At 38.0% G+C, this 15,362-nt stretch overlaps 1 long non-coding RNA gene across 1 annotated transcript in view; it reads right to left on the bottom strand.

Moving 5' to 3' along the window:
* Nucleotides 1-359: 359 nt before the first annotated feature.
* The window catches only part of LOC123575728, a 39,167-nt gene continuing 24,164 nt past the window's right edge, over nucleotides 360-15,362 (bottom strand). Inside the window, exon 3 of the long non-coding RNA XR_006700957.1 lies at nucleotides 360-586. This is a non-coding gene — a long non-coding RNA (uncharacterized LOC123575728). The remainder of the gene's footprint in view (nucleotides 587-15,362) is intronic.

The following is a 15,362-nucleotide window of genomic DNA, read 5'->3' as shown; positions in this document are numbered from 1 at the left end:
CCGAGGGACTCATGAATGTTGAGCTCCAATGGCTTTCACAGCTAGGTGATTTGGGAGCCAATTCTTTGTGTAGCAACAATAAATTTGGGGAGCTAGACATGTGATCCAAACCCTTTGCTCCCCAGGAAAAAGCTGGCAGTTGGGGTTCCCTTCTTATTGCAAATTGCTAAGCCAGGAGTTTATGGGATGAATGTGTCTCAACCTTTCCTGCTCCTTTCAATGTGTGTATTTTCTCAGTCACTTACTGTGTAGGAGTCACTCAACTAGTTTATTTCTCTCCAAGGGAATTGATTTGTGTGTAGCTGTTTATTCAGTGAATCTGTGGGAGGAAGCAAAGTAAGGAATCTACTATTCTGCCATCATGCTGACATCCTTTGTATTTTGTTTTCTTTACTTTTACATTAGTTCTAGGAAAATACTAAACACCAGTAGTAATAGCAGACATCTTTATCTTGTTGGGACTTTGACAATAGTGAAGCATATATCTAGTCATCAAAAACAAAAGAAATTAAAGTGATTCCTGTCAAGGCTTTCTTTTTTTGTTTCAGGACACAGTCATCCATCCTCCACAAGCCCCCACAGTTAGCTGCAAAGAAAACAGTAGGAAACATGATGTTGGCCACCGGGTGAAAAGCTACCAACCCCTAAATCAAATATAAAGAGAGGTGTGGAAGATTCTAAGTCTAAGGCACCTATTGGGAAATTATGTAACACATAAGCTGAGGGCAAGGAGTTGAGTACAGTTCTAGAAATAATGAGATTATCCATTACAAGTTCATTCAAGGAACTTCTATTTATTTTTATTTAATAAATAAGAAAACCAGGACTTATTAATATTTAATATCAAATTGATGTTAGAATCCTCACTCAGATCATATAAGGCAGGTCATATGTCCTAAATGGATGTGAAGCCTTGCTGGAAAAGTGGAAAGTACCACAAATGAGAGTGTTTCACAGAGGTGCTCTTCAACTATTTACCTTTACCATACTGCAATTCATTCGAGTTATAATTAACTAACTGAACAGGTGTTATTCCTCAGAAAATGGATTCACTTTAAAATATTTCTACAAAGAAACAACATATTTAAGAGAATGCTAATAATGCAAATAATTAATGTGTAAGAGATAAGAAAGAAAGTGAAAAATGATTGCGATCTAGCACTCAATTGCCTAGAATTTTGTCTATCCTGCAACTACTGGACTGCTATAATGGAGAAAGCACTCTAAGTTTATGGTACCATTTCAATGGAAGGCTTAGGAAAATCCATTATGATAGCCTATTATAAAATGTTAAAGGGATTAAAAGATTACTTTTAAATGGTAGATAAAGTTTTCAGATTTTCTTAGGAAGTTGGGTCTCACAGTGGATAATATTGAGAAGATAAATTAACACTAAGAAAATGTCATTATTACTCAAATGATAGTGATACTCATTTTCAATTGCATCTAACTTAAACCTCTTGGTATTTTAGATTTGACACAGTCTATCCAGGCTAATAGAATTTATAATACAGATTACAAAACACCTACTCTTTTCAAACCAGATTCTCATTATCTCTATTACCTTTTCTCCAACACTTTTCTGGTTTTCAAAATTACTACCACATACAGAAGATGCAAATGAAGGGGGAAAAACAATGTAGTCTGGAAACTTCTAAAGTCTTTGGCGGGGGGGGGGGTGTCCCTATAAAATCATGTCTAAGTAGTTCACACTACAGATTATAAAGATATTGATAAACGCAAAGCTACACTAAGCATTAACACTTGCTTTACATGACTTGTTTTTAATTTTTGATTTCATAATGTAGCTAACATTGAACTACAGAATTCAGAAGAAAATTCGGAAGTTCAATTTGAAAATAAAAAACAGAAACACTTATCCAAAATTATACACCCTTAAGTTCAGGCTGTACATTATTAGTTCTTTCATTCAAGGTAATAGTTCATGAACGGTCACAGACACTCAATTTTCAGTCAGAGAGCTCTACCACTTTTTACTAGACAAATGAGTAAACCATTCTAAATCTTTGGTCCCGCATCTGGAGATAACAAAAGTACTACCCATTACCCTATACTGAGCTCCCGGTACCATGTATTACAGTCTTTTGATACTCAATAGATATTTGTTGAATAAATGACTGACTTTAAACATTAATTCAGATTAATTGAACTCATTTCAATTCAATTCAAAAACTCATGAATTGAGTTTTTACTAAATGTCAGGCATGGATTTCAGGACTATGAGCAAAAGATGAACAAAAAACAATGTCTCTTCTTGAGTTCAGACAGAGACACAGATAAACCCAAGTTCCATAAAATACTGGATAAATGTAACATGGGTGATACATGTTATAATAAATGAACAAAACCCTATGAGAACACAAATGAGGAAATGATTCTTTTTGGGACAGAAGGGTTCCATGAAAGATGCATGAAACAGCTGACCTTTGGGCTGAGCCTGAGAGGATATAGGAGTTCATCATGGAGAAGAGGGGAAAGAATATATAAGAAGAACTGCAAGCAAACGCATGAAGGTGCAAAAGTACAAAGCATGTACAGAAATACTGAGCTGCCAGGCATGGCTAGAATCCTTCTTAAGGGAAACAAAGTGGCAGCAAGTGAGGCTGAAGAAAACATCTAAGAGCAAGAGTGTAAAGGGCCTTATTTACCATGTTATGTTAACAGAAGTTATTCTGGAGGCAGAGAGGAGCCATTGTTTAGAAGCAAGATCATCACAAAAGTCAGACAACTTACTTCAGAATTTCTACGGTACCCATTTTTCACATTTTCCTATCTCGAAAATCACCATGTGTCTTCCAATTAACGGCCTCCTAAAGTCATGAAGAAATGTCCTTGTCTGTACATAAAAGTTAAAGTATAAACTCACCCAAAATTGTAGAGACATGGTTGTTTCCTCATGGTATGACTAGACAAATATCACCACTAAATATATATAAATTCAATATTAATTCAAGAATGAGTCCTAGTTTTTTTTAAGTTCATTTATTTTGAGAAAGAGAAACAGAGGCAGATAGAGACAGTGAGCAGGGGAGGGGCAGAGAGAGAGGGAGAGAGAATCCCAAGCAGGCTCCGAGTTGTCAGCAGTGTGGAGCCCAAAGCAGGGCTCAAAATCATAAACTGCAGGATCGTGACCTGAGCTGAAGTGAATAGTCGGACACTCAACCGACTGAGCCACCCAGGTACCCCAAGTCCTGGTTTTTGATCAAAAACCTTCATTGGCACATTCAGATAAAAGCAGAATAACACCAGAATCCAAACTTGGAGACACTGTATTGTGATTTGAAAGAAAACCTCTCAGATAACAGTGAAGCACTCTTAAATTCTGTCTCACCAATGCTTTTGACGGCACAGAAGATGTGTGAAAACACCAACATCAAAATGAAAAGTTATTTAGGAAAAGTACTCATATACAAAGAAGTTTTAGGAATTCCTTAATCAATTTATTTCATTTATATTCTTTTTTATGTCTATTCAAAAGTGAGATGTGATAAGAATATGTCTAAATATCTCCAAAAGAATTTTTTAATTATGAAATAAAAATCCTACATATTAAGAAAGCATTGTGTTGTAGCTTAATTAGGCAGTTTTTCTTCTTTGTTAGTATATGAAATAATAGCACTTACTATTTCAGTGTTATTTTACATTCATTTTGTTATAGAAATATAGCTCTGAGAGCTGTATTTGATGTAGGATCAAAAAGCAGAGAAATTAGATGCAGGCCAATTGGCTAGTAAGAAAGCTACTACAAAGTACACAGAAAACATGACAAGGACCTCATTAGGACAGTATGATGTTGTATAAGGTAAGATGGAATAGAAGAACCTTTCTGGAAGAATAATAGGAACTGATCGTTGTTTTAGTCTGTTTAAGCTGCTGTAACACAATACATAGAATAGGTGGCTTATAAACAACAGAAATCTCTTCCTCACAGTTCTGAAGTCTAAAATCAAGGCCCTGGCAGATTTGGTTTCTGATGAGAACCTTCTTCCTGGCTGTCTTTTAAATGTAACTTCACTTGGCATAAGTGACAAAGGAGCTCCCTGGGGTCTCTTTTATAAGGGTACTAATCCCATTCATGAAGGCTCTGCCCTCATGACTTAGTCACCTCCCATAAGCTCTATCCTCTAATACCATCGTATTGGGGTTAAGTTCAATATGAATTAGGAAAAATATTCAATCTGTAGCATTTGATCCTTGGCCCCCAAAATTCATGTCTCTCTTAAATGAAAAATACATTTATTTCATCTCAACAACCCCTGAAAGTCTTAACTTGTTCCAACATCAACTCAAAGTCTGAGTCCAAAGTCTCATCTAAAAATCATCTAAACCAGATATGGGTGAGACTGAAGGCAGGCTTCATCCTGAGCCAATTCCTTCCCAGCTGTGAACCTGTGAAATCAAACACATTATGTGCTTCCAAAATACAATGACAGGACAACATAAGATAGACATTCCGAATTCCAAAAGGGAGAAAGAAAAAAGAAAGTAATGACAGGTCCTGATCAAGTCTAAAACCTAAGGCTGGAACAGAATCTTCTTTGTCTTTGTCCAAGCTGTGGTCCTGCTTCCCAGACCCACTGGGGTCCCACTCCCACAGTTTTGCCAGATAGGGGCTGGGTCCCAAAGGCTACCGATGGCTTTCCCTCCATGCCTTTGGGCAGCCTCCAACCCTATGACTGCTTGGAACAGACCACACCGTAGCTCTCAAAGGTTAAAGTCACATGCCTTTCCTGGGCTGGAATCGCCTGCAGGTGGTCATGAGGGCAACCCCAGCCCCACAGCTCCACTGGAGCCTCTGCAGAGATTCTCTGCCTGGGTCATGCATCAGGAAATCTAGGTGGAAATAGCCTTGATCTCACAGCTTGTGCACTCTGCCCTGGAAGAGATGGTGCCATGGGACAGCACCACATGGATGCAGCAAAATCTGCTGCCTGTGCCTTCTGGTGGGGTAACTACTGGGGCCTCCCACCACAAAGATTCACCGGAAATGCACCTGGGGCAATCACGGGGCTTGGTACAAATGCAGGGAGTGAAAATTCTTGAGGCAAGGCTAAACACAGTCCCACAACTGCCCTCAGCTCCTCCTTTGAAATCATTCAGCCTCCCAGACCTTTATGCTCTGGCTCTGTAATGGGAGTGGCAGAGCAGGATGATCACTAAATTGCCTTCTTCCATTGTCTTGAACAATAGCTCCTAAATTCAGTTTTGATGGCTCATTTCCTTATCAGATGGTTGTTTGGCCACATTCTTTGTATTCTCTCCCAAACAGTTCACCCACTCTTTTTAATATGGACAGGCTTAGAATTTTCCAAATCTTTTTTTTTTTTTTAAGATTTTTTTTTTTTTAACGTTTATTTATTTTTGAGACAGAGACAGACAGAGCATGAACGGGGGAGGGGCAGAGAGAGAGGGAGACACAGAATCAGAAACAGGCTCCAGGCTCTGAGCCATCAGCCCAGAGCCCGACGCGGGGCTCGAACTCACGGACCGCGAGATCGTGACCTGGCTGAAGTTGGACGCTTAACCGACTGCACCACCCAGGCGCCCCTAAATCTTTTAAGTTCCTCTTCCTTTTTGATGAACAAGTCTGTCTTTTCTTTCTTCTTGCATTTTACTATAATAAAGAAAAGCTAAGCTGCAATTTCAATACTTTGCTTAGATATTTCTTCAGCCAAATATCCAGCCAAACATTTTCTTTGTATCTCTCTTTTCTTTCTGGGTTATCAACAGAATCTGGGCCGTTTATTGTAAGGTAGGCTTTTGCTAGTACAAACCTCAAAATTCTTCCAGCCTCTCTAATCATCTAATCTAATCTAATCTAATCTTAGTTGCAAACCCACTTTCACATTTTTAGAGCAGCACCCCATCTGGGCTGCTATAACAAAAGTACCATAGATTAGGTGACTTATAGATAACATACATTTATTTCTCATAATTCTGAAGGCTGGGAAGTCCAAGATCAAGGTGCTGGCAGATTCACTGTCTGGTGAAAGCCCTTTTCCTTGTTCATAGATGGCTGCTTTTTTGCATAACCTCATATGGCAAAAAGGACAAGGTATCTCTCAGAGTCTCTGTTAAAAGGGCATTGATTCCATTTATGAGGGCAGAGCCCTCATGACTTACATCTCAAAGGCTCCACCTCCTAACACCATCACATTTTGGGGGGACACAAATATTCAGTCTATAGCAATAATCAAATATATGTTGGTTTTGGAAGTGGAAGTCCTAATGATAAGAAAGGGAGAATAGTGGCAGATCAATCTGCGATTTCTGTTTGGGGCAAATGAACAGTGGAGTTACTAACTGAATAGGTTTAATAACCAAATAGTTTAAAATTCAAATAGTTTTTAAAAAAGAGAACATAAGGGGCGCCTGGGTGGCGCAGTCGGTTAAGCGTCCGACTTCAGCCAGGTCACGATCTCGCGGTCCGGGAGTTCGAGCCCCGCGTCGGGCTCTGGGCTGATGGCTCAGAGCCTGGAGCCTGTTTCCGATTCTGTGTCTCCCTCTCTCTCTGCCCCTCCCCCGTTCATGCTCTGTCTCTCTCTGTCCCAAAAATAAATAAACGTTGAAAAAAAAAATTAAAAAAAAAAAAAAAAAGAGAGAGAACATAAATACGGAGCAAGCTTGAGCTTTGGGGGATAACAATAATGCAATCTTTTTGATCTTGAGTTTAAGATGCCTATGGGTCTGCTAGATAGACAATTTAAAGTTATGGGTCTGTTCCTTAGAGAAAAGTTCTAGAGCCACACAACAGAAAGAGTATCAACTAGTTGCCAGAAATCCTAGGCATCTACTTCAATAACTGACCATCTGGTTTTTATTATGTTCTTTTAAAAGAGACAAGAGATTTTCTAATCACCTAGTCATAAGGCTTGTTCTTAAACTTAAAGGCTCGTCTAACCACTACTGATTCGTTTACTAGTTCTTTCCCCTCATAGTCCCTAAATGTAGGCCTTTCTCAAAGTTCTGTCTTCAAACTTATCTTTCTATTCTCATCTTTGGGAATTCACTCAAATAGCTTTGACACCCTTTCCTATGCAAATAGCTGCCAAATCTCCACCTCAAGTCTCAACTTCACACCTACATTCCAAGTAATTTTCACACTGTCACCTGGATGCTGCTCAGGCACCCTGTAACTTGGGCCAAATTGAGTTTTCTTTTCCTTCAGAAGTTTCTCTTCCCCATTATTGCTATTTCACTCACACAGGGTCATCTTTGAAACTGCCTACCTCCTCCCCCCCTCCATTTAAATAGTTGTCATTCTTTGGGGTGCCTGGGTGGCTCAGTCGGTTAAGCGTCCAACTCTTGATTTCGGCTTGGGTCACGATCTCATGGTTCCTGAGATCAAGCCCCACGTGGGGCTATTTGCCATGCATTGAGCCTACTTAGGATTCTCTCTCTTCTTCTCTTTGCCCCTCCCCTGTGCATGTATGCTCACTCTCTCTCTCTCTCTCTCTCAAAATAAATAAATAAACTTTAAAAATGGCTGTCAATGGGGCGCCTGGGTGGCTCAGTCGGTTGAGCTTGGACTTCAGCTCAGGTCACGATCTCGTGATCCGTGAGTTCGAGCCCCACGTCGGGCTCTGGGCTGATGGCTCGGAGCCTGGAGCCTGCTTCCGATTCTGTGTCTCCCTCTCTCTCTGCTCCTCCCCCGTTCAAGCTCTGTCTCTCTGTCTCAAAAATAAATAAACGTTAAAAAAAATTTTTTTAAATAAAAAAAAAATGGCTGTCATTTTATTATAACTTAAAAAAAATTAAGTTTCTGTGTGTTCCCACCTTTTCAATGCTACTAACCTACAAACCCACTCAGTTCATTGGCACACTCAGCTAGTCTACTAACCAGCTAGTCTACTTTCTCTCCCCAAATTTGTTCTTTCAACTCATTGATAATAGGTTAATCTTAGAAACTCTTAAAAATTGGTCCTTTTGCATACACACACACACACACACACACACACACACACACACACGGTGTTCTATTGATAACATTACTGGAAATAAGATCCCCATTTTATATTTGAAATCTCCACAATAGAACTTTATATTTTAGTGATTAGGAGTTTGGGTTTATTACCAGTCAGGCCTAGATTAAGATCCAAGAACATCAACTTAATAGTTGTATAACTTTGGGCAAATCATTTAATATCTTCTCATTTAAAAAGTGGGAATAATACTAGTACCTACCTCATGGCATGTTCTTAAAGTTCAATAAAATAATGCATATCGAGTAGGTAGCAAAAAGCAGAGCTCACAGTACATGCTCATGAAATGAGGGCTAGTATTACTTTCTTCTATAAGTCTTTCAAACTACATCCACTCTTACATTATTTGATATTTTCCAAACATACCCAGTGTGTCTGTCTCTATACTTTTGCTCATGTTATCCTCCTTACTCTATCTTAACTTGTAAATTGCTGACTTTCAAGATCCATTTCAAATACCTGCTCTTTCAAGAAGTCTTTCTGATATCCCCAACCAGCTGCAATTTCTCCCTGTTTGCTTTCATGTTCTTTTAACTTCTGATATTTACAGCATTCTAGTTCATATTACAGTGTTATTGCATATTTCCCATCATTAGACTGTGAGCTCTCTGAGGACAGACACATTATTTTTATATCTCCAGCAGTGCAGTTGATGATGGAAACATTGTTTTCTGATCCCCAAATGCCTAAGTAATAATTTACTTGCAGGCATTTTTCATATCATTTCCCTAATTTTGCTCAATTTCTTCTATATTTCCGTGGGGCATCTAGCTAACAGAGGGAAAAGAGATCAGTGAGTAATATTTTATTTGTAACAATACATTATAATGCATTACTAGTTAAATTACACTTCTTAAAAGAGACCACTAAAATCTGTAAAACCCCAGTGAACAGTTTTAAACAGCTTTATGAAGTATAATTGCTATTGTGGATATTTGTGGCATTAAAGTAAAATTTATAAGCTAAAGAAAATTAGAAAACTGCACATGGATTTGACGTACATTCTCCAAAGATTTCTGTATTCCATGAATGTTACTTTGGAATGTTGTAGAGTTGGAAAAAATTACAAAATAAGATCATCTGTTCCTGAATTGAAATATTACACAGTCCATTGTTCAACACAACAAAGGTCTTTAAGATGGACTATAGCCAATATGAATCCTTGTGAAGCATCCATTTTTATTACGATGTATATGTATCTTGTGACTGATGAATCCCAGATGGTAAAATTACAACATATCCAAGGAGTTCCGAACAATATGAGAATTTAATGAGACAGTGTGAAAAAATACATACAGAATAGGAATGAAGATAAATGACTGCTTGTAATAGAAATTGTTTTTATTGTTTGTATGTGAATGAGAAAAATAATGATTGTTCTTCCAAACAACAACAAAAAAAAAAGAGTTGTCATTATCTTTTGTTCTCCGACACTGCTGTTATAGGAAGTGTTTCCATTTTTAACCACAGGCTATTCCAGATGATGCAACTCTTTTGGGTTTGAGAAAAGTAATAGTATCTGTATCAAGGTCTTTAGGCTTCAGGCACTTTAGCATCATAACTTCAATTTTCATCATTTCTATTTTCTAGATAATATCTCACTGTAACCACTGATCATAAGACTGCAATAATGAACCTATTTCCAAAGAGAATTTGAATAATTTTAATATTATGGATTATAATCTCATCATATTCAAGAGACAAAAGAAAAAGATGAGGACTTGGTGTAAAAAATGTAGTTTCTAATCTTGGTTTTGTAACTTTCTAGCTCTGTAATTTCCAGAGGGCCTCAGCGTTCTTATCTGTAATGTAAGGAAAATAAAGCTAGATGATCTCTAAAAAGTTCTGCATTAATGTTTCTTGATTTCTCCATTCTGGCTGCTCTTCCTCAAAAATCCTCTACTCCCCCTGCTGGATTATCAGCTCCTGTGCTTTGTCCTCTTTAGCCATGTATCAGAGTCCAAATTTCATTAGCCACCGGTTCATCGCATCTGCGCTATTAAGTCTCATCAGCTCTGAAAACTTGCTAAACCTTATTTGCTTTGTCTGTGCTGGTTTTCACTGTTTATTCTGTCTTCAGTTCATACATAATCTCCCTTTACCTGGCAAGCATATTAGACTAAAAGGTACATGTCTTGCCAATCATTAACATCTAGCACTCTTCATCACCTTTGATCCCCATCCAGAGTCTTCAGTCTGATACCTTCTATCGTCTCTCATGAAAGATGCTTTTATCACTACCTTCAAGACAATTAAATGAAGCAGATATGAATTCCCTTGGGCAAATGTTGATAGGGTTTTTCACTGTCCTTTCCACCTAACCAGCTCAATATGATATCAGCTCTGAAGTCAGAAAGTCTAAGAGGAGCTCAGAATCTACCAATTACTGGTGATAGAACTTTGGGAAAATCATTTAACCTCTCACAATTTTATCTCCAAAATTATTATTTCATAAAAAGGTTGTAAAGACGAATTAAAAAAATAAATGTATGTAATAGAGAACAAATAGAGTAACAAATAAAACGCTTTTGTATTAGGAACGGTCAAGTTTGGAAGTTCCCCCAACATTCCCAGAGTTGGAATTTTGTTTTGTATTTTTTCCTAAGGAAGATTCCATGAAGGAAAAGAAAAACCAAAATACAGAAGAGGGAGATGAGGTCTATATTTAAAAAAAAAAAAAAAAGAAGAAGAAGAAAGAAATAGGGGCTCTATTAGAATGAATGCTAGGTGGCCTATCAATTCAGCAACATAAATCTACAATTTTAAAATGGTAAAGAGGGGCACCTGCGTGGCTCAGTTGGTTAAGCGTCTGACTTCAGCTCAGGTCATGATCTCATGGTTCATGAGTTCGAGCCCTGCGTCAGACTCTGTGCTGACAGCTCAGAGCCTGGAGCCTGCTTCAGATTCTGTGTCTCCCTCTATCTCTGCCCCTCTCCCACTCGTACTCTTTCTTTCAGAAACACATACATTAAAAAAAAATTTTTTTTAATAAAATAAAAAAATAAAATGGTAAAGAATCACTGGAAATTGTCATACACTACTGACAAAAGTATAAATTGGTAGAAACTTTGGGAGGTAGATTTTGCAATATGTACCAAGGGCCTTTAAAATGTACCCATATAGCTGGGCGCCATATAGTGGCTCAATCGGTTGAACATAGGACTTCAGCTTAGGTCATGATCTTGCCATTTGTGAGTCTGAGCCCCATATCAGGCTCTGTGCCAAGAGATCAGAACCTGGAGTGTGCTTTGGATTCTGTGTCTCCCCCTCTCTCTGCCCCTCCCCTGTTTGCGCTCTGTCTCTCCATCCCTCTCAAAGATAAACATTAAAAAAATTTTTTAACGTTTTTTAATGTTTATTCATTTTTGAGAGACAGAGCATGAGCAGGGGAGGGGCAGAGAGAGAGAGGGAGACACAGAATCTGAAGCAGGCTCCCGGCTCCGAGCTGTCAGCACAGAGCCGGACGCGGGGCTCCAACTCACGAACTGTGAGATCATGACCTGAGCCGAAGTAGGGCGCTTAACCAACTGAGCCACCCAGGCACCCCAACATTAAAATTTTTTTTAAATGTACCCATATAGTAATAGTATTTCATCAAAGCTAAGTTGCTGACTTTGATAACTACATTATGGTCATGTAATAATAAAAATAATTTGTTTTTAGAAATGCACACTGAAATATCAAGTGATAGAGAGGGATCATGTTTGCAACTTACTCTTTGAAATGCTGTATGCTGTATTCTTTGCTGTGTGTGGTCAACCCCTCTGGCACCAGCAAGCTGCACCAAGAATGAAAGCTGCCATCCCTACTGCCATCTGTGAGCTGGGGAATGGGGGACAGTAGGTGGGTCTGATGATTAGCTTTATGTATCAACTTGTCTGGGTCAGGGTACCCAGCTGTTTGGTCAAATATTATTCTGGATGTTTCTATGAAGATGTTTTTTGGATGAGATTAACATCAAACTGATGGTCGAATAAAGCTGATTACTCTCCATAATGCAGGTGGGCTTCATCTAATCAGTTGAAGGCCCTAGTAAAACAAAAACGAACTTCCCCTAAGCAAGAAGGAATTTTTCCAGCAGACTTTGGACTTGAAATGCAACTCTTCTCTAAGTCTCCAGCTTTCTGGCCTACCCCATCAGATTTTGGACTCACAAGAATCCACATCACATGAGCCAGCTCCTTAAAATAATTATTTCTCTCTATATAAATATATCCTGTTGGTTCTACTTCTCTAGAGAACCCTGATAATACAGTGGGTAATTAAAAATGTCACATAGTTCACTTATTGAAATTTAGTAGCTTCTTTCTTTATTAAGCACTCTTCTAGGTACTGTTCACTTTTTATTAGATTGCAAAATTAGATTCCAGATTTCCAAAGATGCTAATTCTAACAGTATTTGTCGGTTTAAACATTGCTTTAGTGGAGGGACATATTTTTTAGAGTTCCTTATTTTACCATTTTTAGGAATATCACTACAACTTACTCTTAAATAATCCAATATGTATTTTCAAGCATATATTTGATATATCTACCAAACACATATATATACATATATATATATATACATATATATATATATACATATATATATATATATATATATATATATGTATATATATATATATATACACGACATATTTGATATGGAAAAGCTGAATATAAAATAAACCAAAATTCTTTTTTCTTCATAAAGCTTTTCTGTAAGTCTGAAATTATATCAAAACACAGCAATTTTTAGAATGTAGTAGCTACCTTGGACACTGGTTCAAGAAGGAAGACTGAATATATGCCAAGCCTTTTCATCTGATCCCAAGTGGCAAAAAATTACAGAAGAGTATACTGTGCCATATTTCTTAAAATATAATAATAAAGAAAAGCAGTATTTATCTTCAGTCTTCAGATACTATGAGGAATCCTTTCATGAAAAAAAAAAAAAAAAAAAAAAAGTAGAGAAGGAAGCCACAGCCCAAAAGATGCACAGAAGAAAATGCCTATAAAGGTGGAAGTTGGTCCAGGGATGTGCTAAGCCTACAACTGTCAGATGATGACTACAGGAGGGATCTGGACAACCAAGAGTGACTGGTTGGAGTACTTAAGTGGGGCATTACAGCATCATCTTTCTTTGGGCCAGGCAGCAAGCAACAGAGATGTCTGTTGTCACGTAGAGCAGAAATAGCTGGTGCTGGGGGGAAAGAGGTAAAATGGGAACTTAAGGAGGCTAGCAACCTCAATAAGAATGGAGAACTGTTACTACCCAGAAGCAGCTACTGAACCACTCCATCCAGCGGTTTTGTCCCTTCACTCCTCTTTCCATATAGGGAGAAAAGCTAAAGTAAACAGAGACTTCATAAACAACCTTAAATACATAGTTAAGCACCCAATCACAATAATCAAAAAGAGCCAATAATGAAAGAGCAGAAACGAGCCCAACAAAAGGAAGAACTCATTACCCATAAAATATAAGCTTAATAATGTAAAAAGGATAGTATTTTAAAATACCCAGTAACTTCACAAAGATATAAAAGGATATGCATTTTTAATAAAAATAACAGAGGGGTGCCTGGTTGGCTCAGTCAGTTGAGCATCTGACTTTTGATTTCAGCTCAGGTCATGATCTGATGGTTCGTGGGTTTGAGTCCCACATCAGGCTCCACACTGACAGTGTGGAGCCTCCTTGGTATTCTCTCTCCCTGCCACTCCCCTGTGCACACATGTGTGTGCACTCTCCCTCCCTCTCTCTCTCAAAAGGAATAAACTTAAGAAGAAATAACAGAATATCACAGAAATTTAAAATTTGACCACTGAAATTTAAAAAAATCAGCCAATATGCTGACTGTCAAGACAGTTAAAAAAAATCAGTGAGCTACAAGACTGAACTAAGGGTTTTTCACAGAATGCAACCCAAACTTAAAAAAAATGATGTATAAGGAAACAAGCAGAAAAAAACACAAATAATAAAGAACCAATAGCATTGATCAATATAAACTTCCACTAAAAAAAAAATACCATAGACTAAGGTGGCTTAAATAACAGTCTTAAACAACAGAGAACAAATTTATTTCTCACAGTTTTGCAGACTGGAAGTCTTTGGTTTGTAGATGGCTTCCTCTTACTATGTCCTTTCTCTTGGGTAGCCTTTCCTCAGTGTATGTGCAAAGAGAGAGAGAGAGAGAGAGGATGGGCTTTGTGGTGTCTTTTCTTACATGGATATTAACTCTATTAGATCAGGTCCCCATTTTTAGGAACTCACCTAATCCTTATGACTTCCTTAGAGGCCCCATCTTTAAATACAGCTACAATGGGAATTAGGGCTTGAACATATGAATTTGGGGGACAAACTTTAGCTGATATCAATAAAACAAAAGCTGGTTCCTTAAAAAGAGAAAATTCAGGGGCACCTGGGTGTCTCCGTTGGTTAAGCATCCAACTTCAGTTCAGGTCATGATCTCGTGGTTCATGGGTTCGAGCCCTGCGTTGGGCTCTGTGCTGACAACTCAGAGCCTGGAGCCTACTTCGGATTCTGTGTTTCCCTCTCTCTCTGCCCCTCCCCTGCTCATGCTCTTTCTTTCTCAAAAATGAATAAACATTGAAAAAAAAAAGAATAAAAAGAGAAAATTCAGAAATAAACTATATTATAAATATAAATAGAGCATTAGAAAAATTTAAAAGCTCCTAGAAGATACCTTGCATATTTTTAACTCAAAAGGAAATTTAAAAAGACAGATAAGGAGAACATAAGAAAAGAAAAAAAACTATGGCAATTTCATTTAGGAAAGATCTTAAAAATCTGAGCTAAAGCAGATCAGATTTGTAAAGCGTATCTATTAGAATATTAAGGGAAAAAAGTGATCTTGGCCAAATAGGCAATGAAAAGTAAAAGTTAATTAGTTATAAGACTGGTCCTCTGCAAGATGGCCTGCCAAAAATGTGGCATCTGACAAAGCTCCACAGAAACAGGCTATGGCCAGAGCCAGATGTAATCAATACTGGTCGACCATAATGTTTCGACCCCGCTGCCACCTCCAACCATTTCTCATGTCAGGGAAGGGGCTGATGTTAACCCAATTAATCATGTATACTGATATGGCCTACTAGCATGGCAAATCTTGCTAACTTGAAGCATCTTGTGTCTATAACCAAAGGTCTTAGATTTCAGCTGGTTTGGGACTTCTCATCAACCCTGAATGCCATGCTGTCAGGACAGTGCTGAAATCAAAGTTGTACCACATCATATTACTACTGTATTCTGGTCCTTGATCATGCCAAGGGAGGAGCTGGTGTTTCTCCGATTACTCACTAAAAGTTTCATAGTTCAGTGGTCAAGGTCTGTCAATGTAATTTGTCACATGGCCCAAA

Source organism: Leopardus geoffroyi, chromosome C2 (assembly GCF_018350155.1).
Source record: "Leopardus geoffroyi isolate Oge1 chromosome C2, O.geoffroyi_Oge1_pat1.0, whole genome shotgun sequence".
Classification (NCBI taxonomy): Eukaryota; Metazoa; Chordata; class Mammalia; order Carnivora; family Felidae; genus Leopardus; species Leopardus geoffroyi.
Note: the sequence above shows the minus strand (reverse complement) of the source record. Positions and strands in the feature narration are given on the sequence as shown.